Source organism: Anopheles merus, chromosome X (genome assembly GCF_017562075.2).
Source record: "Anopheles merus strain MAF chromosome X, AmerM5.1, whole genome shotgun sequence".
Lineage (NCBI taxonomy): Eukaryota > Metazoa > Arthropoda > Insecta > Diptera > Culicidae > Anopheles > Anopheles merus.
Genome location: NC_054081.1, coordinates 12,333,073 through 12,339,976, shown reverse-complemented (window position 1 = coordinate 12,339,976; position 6,904 = coordinate 12,333,073).

Sequence of the window (6,904 nt, the reverse complement as noted above, 5' to 3'; positions counted from 1 at the left end):
CCTTTTTTTGTTGTTGTGATTGCCTTTTGTTCTTTTTTGTTGTGTTATTTCGGGACGGATCGGTATTGGGTCGGGCTGCCGATTTTGCTGCTGGTCGCTCGAGCTCTACAGTACCGCACTCGCCAGCGCGTCGATATCGAATGTTAGCTGCGAATGTAAAACGCCCGAAACTAATAGTTTTGTAAACACACGAGCGCACCACTATATAGTATAGTTTCGTGCCCGCGTGTGCCCGCAGTGCGCGGGTATGGGGGGGGGGGCCGGTGGCCCCGGTGATTCGGGCCTCGATCTCGCCCGGGCGGTGGGGAGGTTCGCGCCTTCGTGCCACGAGTTTCGCCGTATCAGCCCCGGCCGGATGGTGGGGTTCGGTTGCGCTTGCCGATGCTGCTGGTGTTTCCTCCCCTCCCCGGGCGCACCACGCAGCTTGGCACAGTTCGGAGCGCTTCGTCAATCTTCGTGCGTGCACCCCGGGAGGATGGGGAGGTGGTAGGCGGGGTAGGAGAGGCGGAAAATCGCAGTGGTGAAACGGTTTTCCACCACACGCAAAGGAGATCCGGTGGGGGCGCCGACGGATTTGGGCTCAAACGGATCAAATTCACCACTACCCCCCCCCCCCCCCGCCACTCCATGTACCCTTGTGCCTCTTCCACCCCATTTCAGGCTTCTCGCACCACACCGGGCAATGATGGATGAAGGAAATAAAAAATAAAAACCCGGTACAATGTCTCCGTGTGTTTGTGGTGAAACTTTGCTTGAGTTTTCTATTATCACCCACACTCCGATCCTCTGCCCGGGGCTGCCGCCGTCTTCCTCTGCAACCCACTGATCTACATGATTACGGCAGCCGGCCGTTCGGTTGCACCGATGTGAATCTTTCCAAAATTACAAATTAAAAAGAAAGAAAAAATCTGCGGCAACACACACAACAAAAAAAAAAAAACAACTCCAAATTAAACGCCCCCTTGTGGGGGGGAAATCCCACTGCAACCAATTCCGCGAGCGAAACCTGGTGAAAACATGCATGATTCGAAGAAAAAGTTAGCTTAACACATACAGCACACACACACACACACACACACACACACACACACACACACACACACACACACTCACCCTTACCGTCCTTGAGACGTCTTTGGACGCAGTTGGATAATAGCAACTTTTTCGTTAAACGTCGAAAATTAAGAATCCATCACAGATGTAAAGCAATCAAGAGAAATGGGGATGGGGGGGGGGGGAGGAAGGGGTTGCTAGCGAATGTGAAATGGACCAGCTGTGTTGTTTAATCAACCCCCTTCGCCCGTTGTGTTTGGCTTCGGGTTAATTGTGGCCATCTTTTGGCATCGCTTAACGATGAGTCACGAGGAAATCGCTCACAATTTAATAATAATCGCTTACAAGTAACGGTCTCAATAGGCAATTGATATTTTCCAACACGGATTATCGAGAATTCGAGCTGCTTTCCCAGAAACTGGTGCCTTAAATTTCCATTAAACTGCACCAGTTTAAGGAAGTTTTAGAACAATCAACTGTGATGCGAATTTTTGGGTTGGTTTCTTCTGGTTACAATATTTCCGGGAAATAACGTTTCTTGTGGTTATTAATAGCTATGTACCGTTATGTTTCCAATTAAGAGCAGCCTCAAATTACGGACATTCAAGATGTTTTTATCCAATTTCTTCGTCATGCCGTTTTTAAATTTTTAGATGATTGCCATGAGGTGCTAGAAATAAATTAAACATGTTTCTGATCCCTAATACACCCTGATGCCACCGAAGGCATTCTTGGTGGTTTTCTCATCTCATCTCATCTCAATCTGGCCCAGAGGCATTAAAGTACATCGTAACCTATTTTAGAAGTATTTATCAACGTGACACGCGACTGTTTTAACATTTTGTGCCCTGATTTTTGTTAAAACACGTATGAGATACTATCCGGATCTCGAAGCAAGATTTTATTTTGTTTTTGCTGAAGTAAATTTTGATAAATTCCATAAAGTTATGGTTTCAGTGCTAATTACAAGAATAAAGGTTTAGTGATGCTAATAAATCAAAAATATATGAAGATAGATGTGACAGATGCCTTAATGATCGTACAGCGAATATAGTCGAATCGTGTAGCAGCACTTCGGAGCAATGCATCTACGAGTACAAGAGAGAAAAAAACACCCAAATCCCGAAGACACCAATAAGAGTGTCTTCTTGTCGGTCCAGGAGGACACCGACCTTCAGAACTGGGTGTTTGGACAACATAAGAAGTGAACAATTTAAAAAGTGTACTATTTATGTCAATGTTAAAAGGATGGACGACATTTTGAGGCTGTCCGGAATTTAAATCAAAACGCCCGTATCATGTAATATGAAGTCGAACCTGTCCGGAATATGAATCAAAATATTGTTGTAATTTCATGAGTTTAGGAAATGTTTCGAGTGAAATTATTGAAATTTTTTACTTTTTTCTCAAATATATAAGGTTTCTTACAGTAAACTGAGCAAAAGAAGTAAAAAAATATTCCATGCCAAAAATGGCTCAAGTGACGTTAGCTATTCTATACTAAAACAAGCCGAAATTTCACAAAATATCACAGTATAAAATGTGACTTTGTTCTTTATCAGAAACTTAATTAAATGAATGTTAAATTAACTCGACGCCGTAGTTCACCAATAGAAGAAAGTCTAATTATATGCATCCACAACATCTTGACCCTTTCAACACAGCTGATCACACACAAATCCACAATTTCGAGCATCATTCGAGCAGATCACGGATAATAAAATAGAGCAAGTGTCACTTGGGCATGAAACGGTTATTACTAGAGCGTTACTAATCGCCTTTTACTTAGGTACTATTTCTAGCATTCCCTTCATTGCTATTGCGGCTTCTCGTAGAGGGCGAACACTTTTCTTCGTACTTAGTACCTTTACCGCAAAACTAAAAACGCAAACAACACATTGATAAAAGTTATTGATAGTTTCCATTGAACTTGAGTTTAATAAGAAACAACAAAAAAAACTCCATGTTGTGGTGCAAATTACCACCCTGATGCATTGGATAGGGGAGGGTGGGTGAAAAACACGAGAAGACGAGTCTGTTTGCAAACCACACCATTAGCCAGAGCGTTTTGCACGTCAGAACTGCGTGTTTGTTGCAGAACGGCATTAAAACTGATAAATAATTAAAACAAAGTACGCTAAGCGGCGAACCTCGAATTGGGTATGTGCGTTCGGCGAAGGTTGTAAACGGGGCCGGGCTGAGATTAATTTAAAAAAAAAACCCGTGCATAGTATTGTTCCGTTTTGGTACGTTTCTTAGCCACACGCAAAGGGGTGGGGGAATGAGAGGGAGAAGGTTATCACCTAGCCGGCAATGTACTAGCTGCTGATTACAGCCATAATGATATTTCCGTGCACTTTTAGTGCTAACTAGATGCGGTGTTTTACGTTTGTTCGAGGCTTTGCGTTATTCATGATTTAGCGGATTGAACTTGATGGGGGGGGGGGGGGGGGGGAGCTTGCAGAAAAGTAATGAACTTAACAATAGCGGCTAGCCTCTAAACATGTTGTTCCAAAAACCCTTGTATCTGGAAAGGCCGTACATTGAAGAGAGGGAGAGAGAGAAAAAAAAGATGCATCCGAAAACTAGATCAATCGACAAAAACGGAAGCGTACAAAATGTGATAATGATGTACAGTGTTCGTACTGCTGTCGTGTCACACAATTAGGAGCGAGGTTAGGCAACCATTTTTTAAGGATCGAGCCGTTGTAAGGGTGAGGAAGAAATGAGATTTTTTGTCTGCTGTTAAATAAGTCACATCGAGTGTGTGTGAGCAATGTTCAAGGTGTCTTGGAGAAGATGTTTTTGAGTGGAAGATAGTACAAGTTGCTTCAAACGTTAACGACGTTGGAACAGTTTAAGCTGTCCGAATGGACATCAAACATTTGCGCATCAGGGTTAGCAGTCTTTTGAATTACAGACAAATCAGGCTTTCCCAAACCATTCCTCAGATCATTCCTCAGATGTTAGCAACGTTTTCCGATGCATTTGCTTATTTATTTACTCCAAACCTTAAACCTAGACCATGTAGGTATGTAGGCTATACCTGTGCAGAGCACCAAAACTTGCGCAGAACTTTAAAACTTCTCGGAAGACTAAAGCACAGATCGACAACACTAAACCTATCATTGACCACTTTTCTCCGATTCTCCAAAGTATCAAATCCCAACAATCAGCAGCGTGACCTGTGCGATGGGAGCTCAAATCGATTTGACAATGGCAGCCTATTTATTCCAGTGAAATTCATAGGGCAAACATTTCAGTTTTTTTTATATTGTTTTTATCAATTTGTGCTGGGGTCCAAGCAACAAACGCATATTCAATGATCGGACGAACAAAACAACAGTACTTGTACTCGGAGTAACAACAGTAGTTGATTGGACATCGGATGTAAAGTGTAAAGCCAAAAGTTCGATTTTCTTTGGTAATAATAGCATCAAAATGTTGATCTAAGCTAAGATTGGAATCCAATAGAATACCTAAATCTAATACTAAATCAGAACGAGGAAGTGTGACGTCCATTAGTTTATCATGGTGCTTTACAGTGTTCTTGCTGTAATGCATCTACTGACATTCGGGCCCTTTCCGTTTTAAGTTCGTAGGCTGAAATTTCAGCCTATCAGCTGTTTGCATTGTATAGCAGTTTTCGAGCAGCTATCTAAGTAGGTATAATATACAGGTGGGCTTATCTCAAGGTATATGAATTTTGAAGGCTGATTTTTATCGCTTCTGTTTCTGAATTAAAATTTGGAGAGTGTTTTGTGTATTCGTCAAGCCTCCAGAAAGCTTGTTTGAACAATAGTTTTCACCCATCCTGTCGAAAAGTGATATTCAAATTTGGTTATAAAAAATGCTATGAGACCAGATGGACTACATACACTTTGATGCTGGATTCCATCACCAGATCTCTTTAATGTACCTTGGGATAAATGTAAACACCACCTTGTTTTGCCATTTTTCGAGCAGGTACTCGAATCTATTTCTAGCTTTGAGGCTAGAATAATCTAGACTGAAAATTGTGGAGTGTTTACATGATTTCAGCCTCCAACTGTCAAACTCCATACAAAAGAGCTGACTAGAAGCGTGAAGGGCCCCATTTGCAGATAATATATTTGCAGAACAACAAGATTTGAGCAGGGAGAGTACAGAGTACTGCAGTTTAAACAGGCACTACTATATCTGATCGCAGAAAGCATTTTTATATCGTCAGCACATAATGACATTAAACATTTCGGTCCCGCCAACACTACGTCATTGATAAAGAGTTTAAACAGTAACGGACCTAGTACGCTTTCTTCAAGGACACCTGGGACAATAGAGTAATCTTGCAGGAAGCTTTCTCCTCTCTTGACGACCAAGATACGATGGTATAGGTAAGAGACAATCCATTTGACTAAGTCACATCGTAGGCAAAGTTTGAAAAGCTTATGTCTCAACGCTAAATGATCAACGCGATCAAGGGTCGTATTGAGATCGGTGGAAATAGCATCAACCTGAGCGCCTTTATCAATGTGCGAGTAGCTGTACCGCTGTAATCTCACGACATTAGTAGCTGTAGATCGGCCAGGGTAGAAGGTGGAGTGCGCTCAGATTTATGCACTCAGGCAAATAATTGAGTAGTGCTAGGACCAATTGTTCGAATGCCACCTTCAGTTTTCAAACATTCCTATCGTAGAATCTAACACACTAAAGAGGGACTGGGCCGGGGGGGGGGGGGGGGGGGGGGGGGGAGTGGTAGTTTGTTTTTTATGAGGTCCCAATCAGGCATTGCGGAGCATTCTAAATGGTTGAATGCCGAAACCGACGCCGAATGCCGTTCGAGCAGGGCAGCGTTACGTGTGTGGAATAATTGCCGATCCAAGCACTGGCCCGCCGCCGTTCTGATAGCTGACCGGAAAGCTTCATTATGCCGCTCAACGCTTTAACGCCTCCCACCCCACCCCCCCAGACTCAAGGATAACGAGCGATACTGCTCTAGCTTGGGTCATTCGCGAGGGGGCGGCGTGGCGTGTCTGCCCACTGTGACGGAGCTTGGCGAGGCGGCACAGGCAGCGCCTTGCAGCGTTATATCGAGCGTCAATAGCTTCTTTGTTTCGCTCCCGGGCAAGGGTGAGTACATTAAAGCTAGCCACCGACCAACCTCCCCCTACCGTTATGGGGCACCATAAACGTACGTGAAGCGGGAAGTCGAAGTGTTCGAATCGTGGCGGCATAATGCAAATATCGATGCGTATCGCTATTCCATTTTGGTTCTCTTTGGTCCACCACCCCCTCCTCCATCGCTCGTAGCCGATTGAGGCTGTTTGGGGTGGTTAGGGACAGGCTCGCGGTGGTGGGCGTGCGGGAGATTGGGAGAGGTTGGCCGTTCGGTGGCTTATCAACAGCTTATGCAAGGTTGTTTGCAATATCGTGCGTATTGTGCGTTAGATTGTAGACGGGTTCGCAAAAAAAAGGTGTTCGCACAAACGGAGCTAATGAGCCGATAGCGTAAGTTGGTTCGGCTTTGGGTGAGTAGGGGAGGGATCGGAGCTATGAGGTGTTGGAGGTGAGGAGGCCGATGGATTATGAACCTTTCAGCTCGATAACGATCACTCAACAAAACGATTGGGACTAGATCAACACTGCCACTGCACACGATCTTTCCAGAAGTTTAATGCCATAACGTTTGCAATAAAAAAAAATGGATTTTTTTCGACTGGCTGTAGAAAAACCAACTATACGAGGTAATAGTGTTTCCATGAACATCCTTTGAAAGGTATATATTTAAGCTTATTATCAAAAACAAATCTACGATCTTGCGACCTGCCTGTCGTCAGTTTTCGGAATGTATTTGAGATCTACTTTCGATTTT